Below are 22,368 nucleotides of genomic sequence, written 5' to 3' on the forward strand. Positions count from 1 at the left end.
GAAAATGCAACAAATGTTATGGTCACAACCGAATCACATGTCAACACCTTAAAAATGCCCCCACTCGTTTCCAGTCACCCTTGCAACCTTTTATACCACTATTCTCTGTGCTGTGGAAAACATCGAAAATTCTACAATTAGATTTTCACTCTTACAGGTAGGAGACGGGGTACTAGCAGAAGTAGAGCTGTGAGGACGGGGCGTGAGTCGTGCTTGGGTAGCTCAGCTGGCAGAGCACTTGCCCGCGAAGGCAAAGGTCCCGAGTTCGAGTCTCGGTCCGGCAATCAGTTTAATCTGCCAGGAAGTTTCAGGTGTCAAGTACTCTGGTATGTGAGTAGCAGCGTCGCCCATGACCTATCAATGGGAGCCCTACGACTCTCCACCCCACTACGGAGGTCCACACATCAGTTCCCGATAACCAGTAAGCCTCATTCCCTCTCTTCCTGCTCGGACCCTGCTGAAGCAACGGCCACCTGTCCACTCGCAGAGTGAATGGGCGAGGCTTGACGGCCAGTCCCCACAATTCACTCTCGGCCTCGTGCGACGCGAACGCATTACAACCTGTCACTCATACTGCGGTGAGTGTGGCTTGCCGCGTCGGATATGCTGTGAGGCCCCTCGGTAACTGTCCGTGGACGAAACATGCGACGCCTGAGGTGTCCCATCAACGCGCCAGATTCTCCGCCACTTTTACATCCCGAGGCAGCAGCCACAGATGGCTGACCGCAGACAACAGCGTATTCAGCTGTTCGCCAACTGCAGCCACCTCCTCCTGTGCCTGCACACAGCATGCATTATCCATGCTGCTACTACGAGTCTAAGAATTACACTGCAAAAACACACATAAAAGGCTAAATATGTAACTTGCTACTCTCCTGGTGTTCACAAACCGACGCTAAAGCCTGACGGTGCTCGTGTCCAATTTGCCATTGCCGATGAAGTCACCAGCGACGGACCCAAGATCGCATTGATGGAGGATGGGGAAGGCAGCCGTTTTTTTCATTTTTTTTCAAAATAACAATTGTGGCATTTGCCACTAGCAAATTTTGGCAAACCATAGAAAACATTAACCTGCACATATTGTGGTGTCACCGCCAGACACCACACTTGCTAGGTGGTAGCCTTTAAATTGGCCGCGGTCCGGTAATATACGTCGGACCCGCGTGTCGCCACTATCAGTGACTACGGACCGAGCGCTGCCACACGGCAGGTCTGGAGAGATTTCCCAGTACTCGCCCCAGATGTACAGGCGACTTTGCTAGCGATGGTTCACTGACTTCTACGCTCTCATTTGCCGAGACGATAGTTAGCACAAGCCTTCAGCTACGTTATTTGCTACGACCTAGCAAGGCGCCATATTCAGTTACCATTGATATTGTGAATCATGTACTGTCACGAGCGACGTTCTTCATTAATGGATTAAAGTTAAGTATTCCACCAGCTACGTCCGTTTTTCTAAATTCTAATTACCTTGTCCTGATCCAGACCTCACGCCCGCCTGAGTGAGCTAAAACGCGTGCCTTTCGGCCTCCCCTAGTAAAACGGTGTTGGCTCTCCTGCCAATCACAACATTGGTGACGAGAGCAAAAGTGTTCTTATCGATATTGCCCTGATTTACTTGTGTAATGGCTTCGCCACAATCTCCAGATGTACTGTCCGAATTTTATCACTTACAGAATCAGCAGACGCAGGCCTTACTGGATGCCCTTGGACAGCTCGTCCAGGGTCAACGTGCGATGCAAAACGATGCGGCAGCAACCGCTTCACCGCTAACGCAGCCACAACACGCTGTTGCACCCACTTTTCGACCTTTTGATGCTGCACTGGAAAGCTGGACGGAGTGGTCACGCCAATTTGGATTCCATCTCACCGCCTACAGAATTCAAGGAAACGAGCGGCTGCCTTATCTCTTATCATCGGTCGGCGTACAAACGTTCCGTGTGATAATCAAATTATTTCCCCCACGCGACGTAGCAACTCTGTCCTACGAAGAAATTTTGTCTAAACTAGATGCATATTTCAAAGAATCAGTCAATGTGGTTGTGAAGCGGTATACCTTCTTTCGTACAAAACGTACGGCAGGTCAGACTAATTGGGAGTTGGTTGCAACCTTGCAAGGCCTTACTAGGGATTGTGCTTTTGAGTGTCAATGTGGACTCCCTTATTCAGATACTATGGTACGTGATGCAATTGCACAGAACGTTTCTGATGTGCGTATAAGGGAACAGATTTTGAAACTAGTAAATCCCTCCCTTCAACAAGTGATGGACATATTGGATCGGCAGGACACACTTGACTTTGCTCAGGAATCATTTGAAACTTCGCCAGCAGTGTGTCAGGTTAACCGGCCCGCCTGGCGAGCTGTGCGGTGCAGTAAACAGCTCTCGCGCCCGGCTGCGCTGCTGCCGCCAGGCTCTCAGCCACGTGTGCCGCGCTGGCAAGCTAATGCAGTGATCAAATCATGCCCGAGGTGTGCTACTAAACACTCGCGTGAGAATTGCCCGTGACGACAAGCTATTTGCTTTTATTGTAATGAAAAAGGACATGTTCAGAGTGTTTGCCAGAAAAAGCTCAGATCGGAAGCTCAAAACCGTTCCAGGCCCGTTGCTTCGCGCCGGAATCGGAATCGAACCAAGGATACTCAGGCTCGCGAAACTTCGCCCATGGAAATTCATGTGGTTCATTCCACTCCGCCCAGTGCCACTCTCTCTAACAGTGACTGTGTTCGTCCCACAAATAGAGTGCGTCGACATCGCCAGAAATCCCATCAAGTCGCAAGTCATTATGTACCAGTGTCAGTTCACGTTGCACGACACAGTCGCTCTTGTCAGCAGGACAATAAACTTTTTGTAGACTTGGACATTAACGGCAAAGTGATACCATTCCAGCTCGATACCGGAGCTGCTGTTTCACTGATCAATCAAGACACTTACAAACTGCTGGGCACACCCCCGTTGCGTTAACCAGCTATTCGGGTCAAGAGATCCCTGTGTTAGGACAGTGCAGCCTTCTTGCAACATACAAAGGACAAACAAAACTTGTGTCATTTTACGTCCATCGTTCTTCTTCTGCAGCGAACTTGTTTGGTTTCGATTTATTTCAGTTGTTTAACTTGTCTATAGTAAATCAGGTCCTATCAGTGAACCCGACGGTGCCTTCAGACAGTGCTTCTCGTCTATGTGAAGAATTTGGAGACATTTTTGCACCGGGCCTCGGTTGCCCTAAGAATTATAAAGCATATTAGGAACTGAAAAGAAACGCGCAACCGAAATTTTTCAGAGCGCGCAATGTTCCCCACGCATTGCGTGATGAGGTCGCAAAAACATTACACGATTTGGAATCACAAGGTGTAATTGAACGTGGCAGGCTTCTCTCTGGGCATCACCCTTAGTAATTTTGCCAAAACCTTCCGGAAAGTTGAGACTTTGAGTGGACTTCAAGGCAACAGTGAATCCACAACTAGTGATTGCATCTTTTCCTTTACCCCGCCCGGAAGATCTTTTTGACAAACTATGCCCGGGTAAATATTTTTCGAAGTTGGACCTAGTAGATGCGTACTTACAAATACCGATGGACGAAGAATTCCAGCGCGTTTTGGTGGTTAACACGCATCTTGGTTTGTATCGATTCAAACAACTGCCATTTGGGTGTGCATCCGCCCCTGCATTGTTTCAGCAATATCTTCAAACTGTTTGTGCGTCGGTCCCTACTGCAGCAAATTATCTGGACGATATTGTGATCTCCGGAAAGACGGAAGAAGAACATTTGGCCAATCTCAGAACATTATTTCAGGTCTTGCGACAAAATGGTCTTCGCTTGCGGAAGGACAAATGTGTGTTTTTTGCTCGTGACTTGCCTTACTTGGGACATGTACTCAATGCCCAAGGCATACATCCCAGTCCAACGCACCTCCGTGCCATACAAGACTTGCCTTCGCCGCAGAATTTGAAGCAGCTATGGAGTGTGCTGGGAAAAATAAAGTACTGCCACCGATATATTTCGCATGCCTCTTCCATTTCAGCTCCTCTTCATCGCTTACGCCGTGAAGGTGTTCCGTTCGTCTGGACGACTGAATGCAAGCGCGCCTTTCGCCAGTTGAAATCGGCGTTGCTTTCCAATACTTGCCTTACGCAATTCGATCCCCAAAAGCCCCTTTTGTTGATGGTGGATGCATCGGATTTCGGGATCGGTGCTGTGCTTGCGCAGAAAGATGGATCGCCCGATCGCCCTATTGCCTTTGCGTCCAAATTGCTCTCGTCTGCTCAAAGAAATTATTCACAGATCGAGAAAGAAGTATTGGCTCTCGTATTTGGTGTTACAAAGTTTCATGATTTCTTGTATGGTCGTCACTTTACCTTAATCACAGACTACAAACCTTTGACATCGCTTTTTCATCCGACCAAGCCTGTACCTTCACGTACAGCGCAGAAATTCATTCGCTGGTCTATTTTCCTCTCGCAGTACCGCTACGATGTTTTGTATCGGTCCACTGCTAAGCACGGAAACGCCGATGCGTTGTACCGCTCGCCTGTTGCTGAGGATAGGGCATTCGATTCCTCCGAACTTGCTTGCATGTTCATTGATGCGGAAAGCGATGTCGTCGTCGAATTGTTGCCGATTGATTTTCGTCGTGTAGCTACAGCCACAGCTGCCGACGCTGTCCTTGCTCCTGTTCTGCGTTTTGTTGCTACGCAATGGCCCTTGTCAAAGTCACGGATCGGGGACCCGTTGGTTCGTCGATTTTTTGCTCACAAGGAGAGACTTTTTGTACGAGGTGGTGTTTTGCTGTTGCGTTCTGATAATGATCAGTCCAGGGTCGTGGTACCACGTTCGTTACAGTCCTCTGTCTTACAGCTTCTCCACCAAGGACATTGGGGTATAGTGAGAACTAAACAACTTGCTCGTCAGCACTGTACTTGGTTCGGAATCGATGCCGCGATTACGAATATGTGCTCTTCTTGCATGGTGTGTGCCAAACAACAATCACTACCAACGCGGAAATTCTTTGCATGGTCAAAAGTCACTTCCCCTTGGCAACGCTTACACATCGATTTTGCTAGTCCATTCTGGAATGCTCGATGGTTGGTTGTGGTGGATTCATTCAGTAATTTTCCTTTTGTTGTCCGGATGTCTTCCACGACGTCCTCTGCCACCATCCAAGCGTTATCCGCTATCTTTTGCATTGAAGGTCTTCCACAGACTATTGTTTCCGACAATGGCCCACAATTCATGTCCGCAGAATTTCAGTCATTCTGCAATGCCAATGGTATTCAACATATGACGTCCGCGCCGTTTTCGCCACAGTCAAACGGTGCCGCTGAACGATTGGTCAGGACTTTAAAGTCACAGATGTTGAAGTTGAAAGAGTCGCATTCTCCGGAGGACGCGTTATTGCTCTTTTTGTCCTCGTATCGCTCTCAGCCCCGAGATGGTGGCTCACCGGCTGAGTTGCTCCACGGTCGCCCTCATCGAACCTTGATGTCTTTGCTGCATCCGCCGCATCAGGTTCCTGTGCAGCGGCAGACACCAGCTTTTTCTCCAGGCGACGTTTTCTACTATCGCCACTACCGAGGTTCACGGCGTTGGCTCGGAGGGCCCATTCTTCGCTGCCTTGGACGCGCTATGTATCTGGTTTTGGGGGCCTCTGCTGAGGTGCGCCGGCATCTCAATTAGCTGCGCCTCTGTCGTCGCACGGGACCTGCCGCTCGCCGTCTGCTTTCAGCGACGGTGCCGTCCGGTCAGCGCCCCGAGGACCCATCTACTGGCTCGCCTCAGCCCCAGGTGTTACCGACGCTGCCACCCATTTTGCCCCATGGCGACGCGCCGCCGCCACCGTCGCCGCCGCCTGTTCTCCCGCCGACGACGCCCGCAGTGGCCGCGCCGCTGCAACCGCCGGGCGCCTCCCTGGGTCACGCGCCGCCGATTGCTTCCCGGGACCAGTTGTCCTACGACATGGAACTCTTGCCCGCTCCGGACCATATGTCGTCTTCGCCCGTCGGGTGCCCTGGCCCGATGGAGGTCGACCCTACGGCCTCTCCTGTCTCTCTACGGGCGCATACACCGCATGTTGGTGTGCCCCCTGGAGCAGGTTTTCAGGCGTTTCGTAGCTCCCCGCGGTCCGAATGGCAGGGTGCGGGTGGCACAGCCTTGCCTGTTAGGCTCCCCACCTCGTCGCATATGTCAACATGGGGTCCTCCCCACGGCGGGCGGAAGCCTTATGCCACAACCGTACGCCTATTTGCGGGGGAGGAATGTGGTGTCACCGCCAAACACCACACTTGCTAGGTGGTAGCCTTTAAATCGGCCGCGGTCCGTTAGTACACGTCGGACCCGCGTGTCGCCACTATCAGTGATTGCAGAACGAGCGCCGCCACACGGCAGGTCTAGAGAGACTTCCTAGCATTCGCCCCAGTTGTACAGGCGACTTTGCTAGCGATGGTTCACTGACTTCTACGCTCTCATTTGCCGAGACGATAGTTAGCATAGCCTTCAGCTACGTTATTTGCTACGACCTAGCAAGGCGCCATATTCAGTTACCATTGATATTGTGAATCATGTACTGTCACGCGCGACGTTCTTCATTAATCGATTAAAGTTAAGTATTCCACCAGCTACGTCCGTTTTTCTAAATTCTAATTTCCTTGTCCTGTTCCAACCCTCACGCCCGCCTACGTGAGCTAAAACGCGTGCCTTTCGGCCTCCCCTAGTAAAACGGTGTTGGCTCTCCTGCCAACCACAACACATATAAAGATGGTATCTGTTCTTTCGGACGGATACCATCGTTATATAGTTAAGGCTAACCAGCCATTGACTTTCTTCTTCTGTGCTGGATGCACATGCATTGCCCGAACTCGTCAGACTGTCTGACGCTGGTAATCAGGGTAATGGGCTCTACCGAAGTAGTGTGTGGACATTAAGTTGGGAATGTGGGTCTCACTGGTAGCGTACAAGGGATAAATTCCTGCAGTCACACTATCCTATGTGCCCTCGGTGGCTCAGATGGCTAGGGCGTCTGCAATGTAATCAGGAGATCCCAGGCTCGAGTCCCGGTCGAGGCACACATTTTCAACTTTCTCCGTTGATGTCGACAGCTTAGGGTCTTGATTTAATTATTTAATTTAACGTGCATGGTCGGAATGGGATGTGAATCACCGTCCTCCCGAATGCGAGACGTTCGAGATGCTTGCTGTAAGTAGTGCAACACATTTTTCTGAAGGTAGGTTAGTTTTATTCGGGACTCCAATACACCGTATTATTCCCCACTCTTTTGGATACAAAACCCTATTTTTCAACTTAATCTCCTTTCAACGCGACGGCCTTACGCCACCTTCATGCCCGCATCGAATCACTCCACTTGCATATGTCGTCTTCTGCATCAAGAATTACCCCATCATCCACGTACTATTTCCCGCGGCCCGAGCGCGGGGTTCCGGATTCGATTCCCGGCGGGGTCAGGGATTTTCACCTGCCTCGAGATGACTGGGTGTTTGTGTTGTCTTTATCATTTCATCATTCTTCATGAAAGTGCCAAGATTGGACTGAGCAAAGGTTGGCGATTTGTACGGGCACTGATAACCGTGCAGTTGAGCACCCCACAAACCAAACATCATCATCATCATCATACTTCCTACGGCTTGCATCCTTCTTTGGGCCAGACTCGTTGCTCTTTATGGTGCACTGTTGGGCAGCGAGGAACCCAGCAGGTACACACTTTTGAGTACAACTCGTGGACGAGTGTGTCAGTACTACCAACAGAGACGTCCAGTCGTGCACCTCGAATGACACTGTCTGCACGCTCCAACACCGCAGGAGTCACAGCTGTATGATGCCAGACGGCATGAGGGAGATCGGACAGATTTCCGCGACCTTGTTACGATGGTGTCAGCTTCCTCGCGCGACGACTCACCGTGCTTTTGTTCACTGCCAGGTCCCCGTAGACATTCTGCAAGCGCCTATGAGTATCTACGACGCTCTGGTTTTCAGCAAAAAGAAAGTAATTGACAGCTCTCTGCTTGGAACCTACATTCGGCGCCACCTTCCAGAACTTCATGAATCTATAGGGGCTGAATCGAGAATATTCCACGACGTCCCACACCAAATTCGTCATTTTTGCAATCGAAACTGTCTAAGGCAAAAATGTGTTGCATTATTTATTGAACGTCTGTGTTATGTTTTAGCCACTGTGTCACCTTGTCGGTGACTTGTGTGATTAGCACCGGAATATTAGATTCATAGACAGCGACTGCAAAATGCTAATACGAATTATCTACAGTAAAATATAAATAATGGTAGCAGTCGACCTGGCGGAATATCGACTTACCTATAGCATCTGTGTAATTAGAAAACGCTTTTGACATGTAATACGCTCTTTGAGACTCTTAATTTATCGATCACAAAATACAGAGGGGGGGGGGGGGGAGGGGTAATCTACAACTTGAACAAAAGCCACACTGCAGTTATGAGTGTCTATGAGCATAAAAGTGAAGGGGGGTACTTGAAAAATGATACTTTCACAGAATTCTGTAACGTAATTAATTCATATGGAGTGTAATTGTGATTCAATTGTATACAAATACAGCCTTAGAGATTATGTTCACATGTAAACCATGGTACTATTTGGTTTGGAGGGTGAGACATGTCCGAAAGAACGGACACCATATCCATATAAGTATATAGTTATGGCAACACCCGCCATGACCACCTTCTTCTGTGCGGATGCACACATATTCCCCGGATTCTTACGGGACTCGGAAAGAATGTCTTCCACGAGTAAGGAGTGTGTTGGGGTGGGACACTACGAATGTAGTGTGTGGACATACAAGGTGAGAATGTGGGTCTCGTAGGAGGATTGAGCGAGATAGTCCCTGCAGTCAAGATTTCCTCTGTGTCCTCGGTGGCTCAGATGGATAGAGCGTCTGCAATGTAATCAGCAGATCCCGGGCTCGACACCCGGGCGGGGCAGACATTTTCACCTGTCCCCGTTGATATATATCAACACCCGTCAACAGTTGAAGGTATTAATATAATTCTAATTTCGTTCTAGACGGCTGCAGGTCATCAATGGTGTCTGCTCTTTCGGACACGTCTGAAAGAACAGACACCATAACCATATAAGTACACCTTTCATTCGTGGCCCGTGGTGGACCACAGTTACTTCGGCAAAGGCTTTGGATAGCGCCAGTTTGCCAAGTACACTTCAACCTCGGCGGCACGCGAACAGTTTACAAACTTAGCTTATTCCGAAATCCTTCCACCCTTGGCTCGAAAGCCAATGATCATGCCCCTTTGGACGTCAAATAAATCGTCCCGTTTCCGTATTACGACAACGACTGCAACACTTTCCCCCCCGACACACTTTATATTCCCTCCACTGTTAGTGCTACCTCCTGCCGTCTGTGAGTGATTATTGCTCTTTGACGTCAAACATAGGCAGTGGTCACATTAATGTCACTGGACCGTGTAGATCACTCACGTAACACTTGCTCTTGTCACTTTGTAAGTAGGCGTCTTCCTTCAGTGTATGCCAGTTACTAAGTCATTAACGCTCGTGGGTCAGACTTGTTTTCATTTGTGCTACCTTTGTTTATATTTGTTCAGTATTTGTTAGTTCTGTCTCATAGGAAACCCACACACATCAGCATTATTCTAGAGCGGGTCGTACGAGTGCTCTTCAGACACATACACATCTACGTGATTACTCTGCTGTTCACAATAAAGTGCCTGGTAGAGGGTTCAATGAAACACCTTCAAGCTGTCTCTACCGTTCCACTTTCGATGGCGCGCGGGTAAAACGAGCCCTGATTTCTCTTCTTTTATTGTGATGATCATTTCTCCCTATGTAGGTGGGTGCCAACAGAATGTTTTCCCAATCGGAGGAGAAAATTGGTAATTGAAATTTCATGAGAAGATCCCGTCGCAACGAAAAACGCATTTGTTTTAATGATAGCCACTCCAATTCACGATCATGTCTGTGCCACTATCTCCTCTACTTCGCGATAATACAAAAGCAGTTGCCCTTCTTTGTACTTTTTCGATGTCATCCGTCAGTCCTATCTGCTGAGGTCATCAGTCCCCTGGAACTTAGAACTACTTAAACCTAACTAACCTAAGGACATCACATACATCCATGCCCGAGGCAGGATCCGAACCTGCGACCGTAGCGGTCGCGCGGTTCCAGACTGTAGCGCCTAGAACCGAATTCGTTTTGGTCATCTGATGACTTTACAAGACGGTGAAAGACAGCTACATCTGCAAACGATCTAAGACGGCTACTGAGATTGTCTCCTGTGTTGTTAATATAGATCAGGAACAATAGAGGGCCAATAACACTTCCTTGGGGAACGTCGGATATTATTTCTGTTTTACTCGATAACTTTCCGTCTATTACTACGAACAGTCACGTTTCTGATATCAAATCACGAATCCAGTCGCACAGCTGAGGCGATATTCCATAGGCACGCAGTTTGATTAGAAGACGCTTGTGAGGAACAGTGTCGAAAGCCTTCTGGAAATCTAAAAATATGGAATCAATTGCACATCCCCTGTCGACAGCACTCAATACTTCATGGGTATAAAGGGCTAGTTGTGTGTCGCAAGAACGATATTTTCTGAATCCGCGCTGACTATATGTCAATAAATCGTTTTCTTCGAGGTACTTCATAATGTTCGAATACAGTATATGTTCCAAAACCCTACTGCAAATCGACGTTAGTGATATGGGCCTGTAATTCAACGGATTACTCCCACTTTCCTTTTTGGGTATTGGTGTGACTTGAGCAATTTTCCAGTGTTCAGGTATGGATCTTTCTGTGAGCGAGCGGTTGTATATCACTGCTAAATACAGAGCTATTTTATCGGCATACTGCGAGAGGAACCTGACTGGTTTACAATCTGTGCCGGAAGCCTTGCTTTTATTAAGTGATTTAAGCTGCTTTGCGACACTGAGGATATCTATTTCTATGTTTCTCATCTTAGCAGTTGTTCTTGATTGGAATTCAGGAATATTTACTTCGTCTTCTTTGGTGAAGGAGATTCGGAAAATCGTGTTTAATAACTCTGATTTAGTGGCATTGTCATCAGTGACTTCGCCGTTGCTATCGCGCAGTGAAGGTATTGATTGCGTCTTGCCACTGGGCTGCTTTATGTATGACCAGAATCTCTTTGGGTTTTCTGATTGATTTCGATACAGAGTTTCGTTGTGGAAATTATTGAAATCATCTCGCATTGAAATACGCGCTATGTTTCGAACTTCTGAAAAATTTGCCAGTCTTGGAGATTTTGCGTTCTTTTAAACTTGGCTTGCTTTTTTCGCTGCTTGTGCAACAACGATCTGACCCGTTTTGTGTACCATGGGGGATCAGTACCATCACTTATTAGTTTATGTGGTATATATCTCTCAATTTCTCTCGATACTATCTCTTTGAAACCATTTCACAACTTTTCTACGCTCACATGATCAGATCGGAAGGAGTGCAGACGGTCTCATAAAACGCTGTTACGAGCATTCTTATCAGCTTTTTGAAATAGATATACTTTGCGTTCCTTTTTGGTGGTCGTCGGAGTTACGGTATTCAGCCTGGCAGTTACTGCCTTGTGGTCGCTAATCCCTGTACTCGTCAAGATACTCACTATTTGTCCAGGATTATTTGTTGCTAAGAGGTCAAGTATGCTTTCGCAAACAATTATGCTTCGAGTGGACTCATGAACTAATTGTTCAAAATAATTTTCTGAGAAAGCATTCAGTACAATTTGGGATGACGTTTTATACCTGCCACCGGCTTTAAACGTATAATTTTTCCAGCATATCGACGACTATAATTGTATGAGTGGGGTACCTATTTGAAATGTGATTCAAGTTTTCTTTGAACTGTTCAGCAACTATATCTTCTGAGTCCGGGGGGTCGGTGAAACGACCCAATTAATAGTTTAGTCAGACTGTCAAGTATAACTTCTACCCATACTATTTCGCAACAACTATCTACTTCAATTTCACTACAAGGCAACCTACTTCTGAGAGTAATAAATACTCCACCACCAATTTTATTTAATCTATCGTTTCTGAACACTGTTATATCGTTTGAAAAAAATTCTGCTGAACTAATTTCCGGCTTTTTCCAGCTTTCTGTATCTATAACTGTTTGAGCTTCAGTGCTTTCTATTAGGGCTTGGAGCTCTGGTTCTTTCTCAACACAGCTATGACAATTTACAACTACAATACCGTTCGTTTCTACAACTAACTTACTGTGTTTTACCTGCCGCCTTTTAGACGTACGCCATTTCTGTGGTTCCCTGAGGGCCTCTAACTTAAAAAATCACCCAGTCCCTTCCACACAGCCCCCGCCACCCATGTAGCCGCTTCCTGTGTGTAGTGGACTCATGACCTATTAAGCGAAACCGGGAAACCCACCACCCGATGGCGCAAGTCAAGGAATCTGCAGCCTACACGGTCTGAGCCTCTGATTCAGACCCTCCACCCGGCTCTGCACCAAAGGACCACAGTCGGTTCTATCGACGATGCTGCAAATGGCGAGCTCCGTCTTAATCTTGTAAGCAAGACTGGCAGTCTTTACCATTTCCGCTAGCCGCCCACTGTAAACTGAATGTGGTTTCCCAGTATTCTGCCCGTGAACCGAAGTCTGCTACCTGTTTTACCTACAATTAAATCTATTTGATCTTTCAATTTCATATTCCTTCATATTGTTACAACCAGGCATTGATATGATTTGACCAATTACAGTAGTGACTCACTGACATTTAAGTCATAGGATACTGGGTTTTTTGTTCTGTGAAGTGCACAGTTTAGCAGTTCTGAATGTTGTGGTTGGCAGGAGAGCCAACCGTGTTACTGAAGGAGGCCGAAATGCACGCGTTTTAGCTAACGCAGGCTGGCGTGAGGTCTGGAACATGACAAGGGGATTAGAATTGAGAAAAACGGACGTAGCTTGTGGAATACTTAACTTTAATCCAGTAATGACGAACGTCGCTCTTGACGGTACATGATTTACAATATTAATAGTATGGATACTGGCGCCTTGATAGGTCGTAGCAAATAACGTAGCTGAAGGCTATGCTAGCTATAGAGCGTAGAAGTCAGTGAACCATCGCTAGCAAAGTCGGTTGTACAACTGGGGCGAGTGCTAGGAAGTCTCTCTAGACCTGCCGTGTGGCGGCGCTCGGTCTGCAATCACTGATAGTGGCGACACGCGGGTCCGACGTATACTACCGGACTGCGGCCGATTTAAAGGCTACCACCTAGCAAGTGTGGTGTCTGGCGGTGACACCACACTGAACATTTGAAGAAAGTTGCCAGCCTTTGCACCACTTTCAAAACTTATCAGAGGTAACATGATGCTGCATTCCCTACGAAAAGTTCTCAATCCAGTCACCAGTTTCGTTTGATACCCTACATTACCTTACTTTCGTTGGCCAGACGCTGTCTGGCAGTCAGGAAATGCTGTATCTACCTGATTGCCTTGATCGTGGCTTTCAGGATATCTAGTGAGAAAAGCGCAAGATAAGTTTTGCAAGACCAATCTTTACGTAATTTACGTTGAATGATGTAGAGAGCGTCGTTCTGTTCGAGATACCTTATTCCCTTAGATCTCAGGCTATATTCTAAGAACGCACAATGTATGCATATCAAAGATATTGTAAAGTGGTTTTGTGGCTCACTTCTACTGCGCTTCCTGTAGACTGGTGTGACCTCTCTGCCTATTTTTTCCAACCAGTCGTCGACATCTGCGTGCATCCCCATGACTCTTACGATCCACAATTCAGCCATTCCGACTTTTCCTAAAAAAAATATCTTGATGTACAATACTTCGACGACTGACGTATCCGCAAAATGCTGCGCCCGATAATGGAACGTGTACCCACTAACTTAACCCTAACCATCTTACCAACCACACTTGAAAAATCTGAGAAATAATTTGTTTTCCTGTTCTGATTATATCTCCTGCAGAGTGCAGGTGAAATGGGACGGAGCATTCACTCAGTTGGGCAACGTCAGGGCGAGGAACCACTTGTGGCGGCCTTAAAGGAAACACCCCATAAGTAAACCACGCAATTTTGAAGCTTGAAACTCGCACTGAAACTGAAGCCGACATCCTACGAAATATTGTTCAAATGTGTGTGAAATCTTATGGGACTTAACTGCTAAGGTCATCAGTCCCGAAGCTTACACACTACTTAACCTAAATTATCCTAAGGACAAACACACACACCCATGCCCGTGGGAGGATTCGAACCTCCGCCGGGACCAGTCGCTCAGCCCATGACTGCAGCGCCTCAGACCGCTCAGCTAATCCCGCGCGGCTACGAAATATTAAAAACATATCGGGTTACAAGTTTATTAGTTTCTATACTTCTTCGGGAAACCTTTGAATCAACACTTTTATCTTGATGCTTTGTGCTTCTTTCCCTTCTCACACAACGATCAAGATTCACCATACTCATCAGAAAGTCGATAACGACTGCAACAGGGATTGCCTCAGACGATGGTTCGCACAACACCACGTATTTCGCAATCCGTTCCGTTTGTCGGTTCACATCGTTGTCTTCCATCAGACAGCAGCCCGGTTGTAAACTGTTATGATTTTCTTAGTCTTCACCGCTGACTCAAATGGAACGTTTGAAAACGAGCAAATTTTCTTTCTTCAGGACAGTGAATAGTGATTGATGCTTAATGTAGTTTCCAAGCTCTGTATTCTTGTCACTTTTTTACAATTCAAAAATACGTACACCGGTCATTCGAAATTCGACACTAGCTGTTATTCTAATGGTCTGATATGATTTAATATCCGGTGGGTAAGAAATTCGCTAGTGACGAAAGACTAATGGAGAAGGAAACAGACCTTCGTCTGCTGAAAGAACGTTCCTTAAACCTGTCTCTTGTAATGTAGGGAACTACATAAAACCTAATTTTGGATGGTCGGACTTTTATTTTATCCTCCTTGCACCTAAATGCAAATCCAATGTCTTAACGCCGGCACCACTTAAGTTTTATTCTTCCTCATAAGGTCGTAAGACAAAACCTGATGATCTTGTCACCAAATAGTCAGCTTCTACCAGTGAGTATGTCGGATACTTGCTCTTATTCATTTTTATTCGTGTACTTTCATAGTCGGTAAAGTCATTGGAAATACTGTATTTGATAATGTTAAAGCCATTGGAATAGTGTGTTTGATAGCACTAGAATGTCACAAACATTTTCAGGCCAGAAGCCTTCCACATGCAATGTTACAGTTGAGCAGTTTCTTCAGTGATTCAGTTTTGTGTCTACACTGACTGTTTTAAAGTTCCTTTTCGACTCGTACCACGTCAAACGTCAGACATTACTTTCTTATTTCCGATATGTAGATTTCACGTCAATTGTACAACTTTTGACTCCCCAATTACGCTAGCTTTTCCTCATACAGACTCTGAGCCTTATTTAAAAGTGCTGATCCTTAAGACGGAAATGCTTATGTCCACAAATCAGCACGGTTTTAGAAAGCATCGCTCATGCGAAAATCTGCTCGCCATTTTCTCACATATCCTGCGAACCATGGGTGAAGGGCAACAGGCGGATTCCATATTCCTCGATTTCCGGAAATAGTTTGGCACGGAGCCCCACTGCAGACTGTTAACGGAGGTACGAGCATATAGAATGGGTTTTCAGATATGTGATTCGCTCGAAGACTTCTTAAGTAATAGAACACAGTACGTTGTCCTCGACGAGACACTAAGGTGGCGTGAGGAGTGCCCCAGGGAACTGTGATAGACAGTTATTATTTTCTATATACATGAATGATCTGATAGACAGCGTGAGCAGATATCGACGGTTGTTCTCTGGTGATACTGTCGTGTACCGGAAAGTGTCGTCGATCAGTGAAGACCATGCAAGATAACTTACACAACATTTCTCGTTAACGTGGTGAATGACTTTTGGGACAAAATGTATAAAAATATAAGTTATCCAGAAATCTTTCTTGTCAGGTGAGTCTAGCCGTGGAAGCCAACACAATAAAGTACATTCGTATAACATGAATGGCTGGGTGACCCTGAAGGGCAGGTTCAGTCGCATAACTGAAAAGGTTTTTCCTATCCTTCGCTCCCACAGGCACCGTTCCATGGCAAAGTACATTCATGTTCAGTAAAAAAACACCTTCAGCGGCTAGATATAGGAAGTTCATATTCATTTCTTCAGAAATTGTTAGCATTTGAACCATGTCGACCAGCCGGTTCAAGGTTAACGTCAATACCACGGCGCAACACCAACTAAGGGTAGAATGTGCCTGCGGCTGCTGTTCTCGCTATAACCGAAGGTAGTGGATCAGCGTGCAAGATACTTCGAGACGTTCGCGCGAACCGTACCGTCAAATCAGTGAATTTGAAAGAGGGCGCATTATTGGCATGAAAGAATGTGATGCATCCATTGGGGAAATTGCTGTTCGTGTGGGACGAAGTGTTACAGCAGTGGACGGGTGTTTGCAGAACGATTAACTGAAGGTCGTAGTACATGACGAGATGGATCAGGTCGCACCACCCTGACCACCCTCCGAGAAGATCGACACATCATCGGGATGGCATTGCAGGACATATCTCTTCCTCGGCTCTATTGCAACAGTGGAATACATCGTACACTATCAGGGGTGACAACCCGTCGCTCTTTATTACGGCATGGTTTACGTGCGCGTCGTCCACTTCTCCGCCTACCTTTCACGAATATACAGAAACATGATAGACGGCAATGGTGTATGTAACGACGTCACTGGGAACAGCAATAGCATCAGATAGTGTTTACGAACGAATCAGGTTCTGTTTGTTTGAAAATGATGGCCGCTTTATTGTTCGCCACAGGCAGGGAGCATTCGCACAAGACATACAGCGCCAATTCAGGGCCTTATGGTGTCGGGTGCTGTTGGATATAACCACAAATCACAGTTGGTGGGTGTCCAGGGCACTGTGAGCAGTGTGACCTACGTGAATGACATCCTGCGATCCATAGCCGTACCCTTACTGCTCAACAACCGAGACTCCACTTTTTGGCAAAATAATGCACGACCATATACACTACTGGGCATTAAAATTGCTACACCAAGAATAAATGCACATGTTAAACGAGTATTCATTGGACAAATATAATATGCTAGCACTGACATTTTAACGCAGTTTCCGTGCATAGATCCTGACAAATCAGTACCCAGAACAACCACCTCTGGCCGTTATAACGGCCTTGATACGCCTGGGCATTGAGTCAAACAGAGCTTGGATGGCGTGTACAGGTACAGCTGTCCGTGCAGCTTCAACACGGTACCACAGTTCATCAAGAGTAGTGACAGGCGTATTGTGACGAGCCAGTTGCTCGGCCACCATTAGCCAAATGTTTCCAATTGGTGAGAGATCTGGGGAATGTGCTGGCCAAGACAGCAGTCTTACATTTTCTGTAACCAGAAAGGTCCGTACAGGACCTGCAACATGCGGTCGTGCATTATCCTGCCTTCGCAGGGATCGAATAAAGGGTAGAGCCACGGGTCGTAACACATCTGAAATGTAACGTCCACTGTTCAGAGTGCCGTCAATGCGAACAAGCGGTGACCGAGACGTGTAACCAATAGCACCCCAGACCATCACGCCAGGTGATACACCAGTATGGTAATGACAAATACACGCTTCCAATGTACGTTCACCGCGATGTCGCCTAACAGGGACGCGACCATCATGATGCTGTAAACAGAACTTGGACTCATCCGAAAAAATGACGTTTTGCCATTCGTGCACTCAGGTTCGTCGTTGAGTACACCATTGCAGGCGCTCCTGTCTGTGATGCAGCGTCAAGGGTAACCGCAGCGATGGTCTCTGAGATGATAGGAAACTTTCCTCATGTTAGGACGTTGTAGGTGTCGCCACCTGCGCTAACCTTGTGTGAATGGCTCAAATGGCTCTGAGCACTGTGGGACTTAACTGCTGAGGTCATCAGTCCCCTATAACTTAGAACTACTTAAACCTAACTAATCTAAGGACATCACACACATCCATGCCCGGGGCAGGACTCGAATCTGCGACTGTAGCGGTCGCACGCTTCCAGACTGTAGCGCCTAGAGCCGCTCATTGCCCGCATCTCGTGGTCGTGCGCTAGCGTTCTCGCTTCCCAAGCCCGGGTTCCCGCGTTCGATTCCCGGCGGGTCAGGGATTTTCTCTGCCTCGTGATGGCTGGATGTTGTGTGATGTCCTTAGGTTAGTTAGGTTTAAGTAGTTCTAAGTTCTAGGGAACTGATGACCATAGATGTTAAATCCCATAGTGCTCAGAGCCATTTGAACCATTTGAAGAGCCGCTCGGCCACTCCAGCCGGCCCTTGTGTGAATGCTCTGGAAAGCTAATCACTTGCATATCACAGCATCTTCTTCCTGTTGGCTAAATTTCATGTCTGTAGCACGTCATCTTCGTAGTGTAGCAATTTTAATGGCCAGTAATGTATGTTGCTGCACGAACACGTGCCCCTTGGTGTCACAGGATGGAAACCTTTTGCACTGGTCCGCGAGATCACCAAACCTGTCGCCAATCGAAATATGGGGGATACGATGAAACGACGGGTGCAACATTGTGACCCAATGCCCACCACCACAGCTGGAGCCAGGTAAATGCAGCATGGATACCGCAGGATGCTCGATGCTATACTCGTCGATGCCACCACGCATGGAACAAGTTATAATGGCCCACGGCGGACCCTGTGCCTACTAGTCAACAGGACAAATGCTGAACCGAGGTGAGTTAAATACTAATTATTGCAGAACATACTAATGTACATGTCCTGTGAATATGAACGTTCTGTCTCTAGTCGTTCGAGGTGTTTTTTTTCTGAACGTGAGTGTATGAGCTGTAAGTGTAAGTGTGTCTGTTAAGTGTAGGTGACTGTATGTAGTGAAGTGTCATATTCGTGTTGGAGATGATGAGAGAAGTGGGAGGGGAAACCAGTGCCAGCACATAGCCGACCCTCTAGAAAAGCACCAAGTGGGCGACCGACCTTTACGTCCCCACCCGACGGTCGGATCACCGTTAGCAGTGTCCTCGCTTATGAGACACAGCGAAGAGATTAGAAATTTAATTCTGACGTTGACACAAAGATTGGTGATCGGAACATTACGCCATCATCTCTGCTTCCCTTGGCGGCCAGATACTACCAGTGAAAATTTCATTTACCTCCAGGATTCGAAAAGGCTTACCTGCGAGTCGAGCGCGACCATACAGGCATACTTGACCCAGCGCGGCTACGGAGATGGGTGCGTGCGCAGTGCGCAAATGTACACATTCCAGTGAATGCAATTTGGAACACGAACGCAAGAAGATAAATATAAAGAGCTTGTACGTTTCAGATTTCAGTCCAAGTACAATGGAAAATAGACAGAACGCCAAGCCGTAGAATAAACACACGAACATACAAGCTCTCCTCGACATTGTGGATAGGAATGACGCCATGCATCAGACCGGTTCACGCTGATCTTGTTCCTGTTACGGCAGTCGCTCGTTTTATTTCTTGGTGCACGAAAGGATGCAAAATCAGCTACTTTTTTAAAAACGCAGTGGCACAAAAAGTGCGCAGATGTCGTTGAGAGGCAAAAAAAGTGGTTTCAGAAATCATGTTACAGGAATTACAAAGAGGGCGAATGTGCGGGGTGCGACAAATAAGCTATCATCAGCGATGGAATTAGCTTTTTCCGCTTGCTCCCTTTTTACATCCCGTCTGATTTTGCTCCGCATCACTTTGGAAAGTCACTCATCTTATTTTCTGCGAGAAGGTATGGACTTGTATTTATTATTGCCGCTTCGTGTTGGCGTTCTTATGCATTTATGCATTTCCTCTAGAAAAAACCTAATTATACGCCCGGCGATTGGACGACTGGATAAACCGGCCGTGTGAATGAAAATGCATGTAAGCAGAAGAACAGCGTCTTTCCTCGTGTTACCCACACGTTGCGGCTGTTTCGTAAAAATTCCTGGCATATAGCTACGAACTAATTAGCGTATGTGCTCATACTACACCATTATCATACTCTTTTCATATTTGTTTCGTCGCTCAGGAAGCATACGCAGACTTTACATTTACGTCAATAAGAAATACACCATAAAAACGGGCAAAAAGTTGGACGGCTCGCATCGAAGTGGAATCGCAATGCAAGATTCACTGCACGACAATTAATGTAATACAGGACTTAGAATGTTCTACAAATATCTTTCATAACACACGTCATTAACTGTCAATGTTAGCGAAGTATTCTGATTTACTCCCAGCTCTGCTACTGAACATACTGCTTGGGCTTTTAATCCAACTCGTGAGAGCAAAACTTGACATCGTAATCAAGACGTGAACATTAACAAGATTAGCAGTACAACAACTTTCAGGTGCCATTTTTCACAGACTTCAAGTCAACAGATGGACTGATAAGTTCTTCGTTAAGTCATTTTAAATCATAACCTAATCATCATCATCATTTACTTCCCGCTACTGGAGGCATATAATTGCATCCAGATTCTGTACATTGTTGTAATGTTTAGTGTGAGAGCGTCTAAATGGCTGAAATAGTTTGTGCCCACCAACAAATTCAACCGTCCATGGTTCAATCCACTGTCAATCCTAGGATTTATTCCATCACTTATTATTTCTCTAACCTCCTGTAATTATTTGCATATGTAGAAAGTAACAAACTGTACCGTGATCCTGAGTCAACGATAAATTGTAACTGGCATGATATGAAAGTTGGAAGGTCTGAGAAAGAAAACGACATACACCTTCTAATAGGACTATGCCTGGTGATTATCGTGTTCAGACCATCCTTCGGACTCAGGACACCTTGTTTCAGTATACGAGAATGTGGGTTTATGGCTCCACCAATCCAAGAGCCCTCTCATTTGCTACTAGCAAAGCTGGCAGGCTTGATTCCATGTATAACCTTTTGTTTTCGATTATAGGTAAGCATGTGGCAGCATGCATTCCTAACACTTTCCAAAACACTGCGCAAGGAAACGGGATTTTCTGGTGTTCATACCTCTGGTTCTACTGGCGATAAACAGATAGTGTCAAGTGTTTCGGATAGTCCTTTGCCTAGGAACCATTTGTATACCCAGTCCTACAGAATAGGGTCAAAGTATGAATGTTACACAATTCCTACTGCTTAGACAAATGGTCCAAATCAGTTGCTTCTTGCATTTCATGTGATCGACGTTGGGCTTTATGGGGCTTATGGAGGCACCATTTGTTCAAGGACGGTCGCACGAAAAACCCCACAAAAAGGTTTTTTTATTATATTTTCGCGGTCGCCAGCAGACCAAGACCAAGCCTCGATTTTCGAGATACAGAGTCTCAAAGTTACTCCAATTTTTCAGGTAAAATATGCACGTAAAATCCGGTGTGAAGCGAAAACATAGTTTATAAGGTGACATAGCACGGAGAAATATACTGTGAAGTGTCTCCGATATAATATGGAAATCTCATGTTGTAGTGCTGAAGCACCCGAAAAATTTTTTTGCGCGTAAAATCTGCTCTAAAGTGTAAAATTAGTTTTGCGTTATTTCAATTTCAAATACGTAAAATATCTAAATTTTACTGACCAATACATTTATTTTCATGTGAGTTAAATGCCCTTACAAAATTCCCATTCGACCAATACATGATTATTGTTCTATAGGTAGGGCTCCTTATCGGGTAGAATTGACAGATGAAGTACAGACGACCTAAAGAAGTGAAGTGTCTTTCGTCATGGGTTCGTTTGAAACTAAACTAAACTCAGCCCGACCGGTCGCCGTGTCATCCTCAGACCACAGGCGTCGCCATGTGTGGATATGGAGGGTCATGTGGTCATCACACCTCCCTCCCGGCCGTATGTCAGTTTCCGAGACCGGGGCCGCTACTTCTCAATCAAGTAGCCCCTCAGGTTGCCTCACAAGGGCTGAGTGCTCCCCGCTTGCCAACAACGCTCGGCAGACCGTATGGTCGCCCATCCAAGTGCTAGCCCAGCCCCACAGCGCTTAACTTCGGTGATCTGACGGGAACTGATGTTACCAGCGCGGCAAGGCTGTAGGCCATGGGTTCGTTTAGCAAGTGGTAAATTGTCATGGAGAACGTACAATCAGCTCCAGTGGCAGATGACTCAAGAAAAACGCTGTGCTTGACGGTATTGTCAACTGTTAAAATTCCGAGAAAAGAGAACCAAAAATTTACATCCACCTGCACATCCCTCGAAAAGCACAGGAAGATAAAAAATTTCAGATATTCGAGCTAATGCGGATGACTCGCTGGAGACCGGAACAAGTAAAGGAGCGACAGTGGTATACAAAGTACCCTCCGCCACACACGTTAAAGTGGGTTGAGGTGTATCGATGGACGTATGCAT

The 22,368-nt window shown here is 46.5% G+C and overlaps 1 protein-coding gene across 2 annotated transcripts in view; it reads right to left on the reverse strand.

Annotated features, from left to right (window-relative positions):
• The window catches only part of LOC126299533 (vitellogenin-like), a 398,678-nt gene that overhangs the window by 50,905 nt on the left and 325,405 nt on the right, over positions 1–22,368 (reverse strand). The window lies entirely within an intron of this gene.

Source organism: Schistocerca gregaria, chromosome X, assembly GCF_023897955.1.
Source record: "Schistocerca gregaria isolate iqSchGreg1 chromosome X, iqSchGreg1.2, whole genome shotgun sequence".
NCBI lineage: Eukaryota > Metazoa > Arthropoda > Insecta > Orthoptera > Acrididae > Schistocerca > Schistocerca gregaria.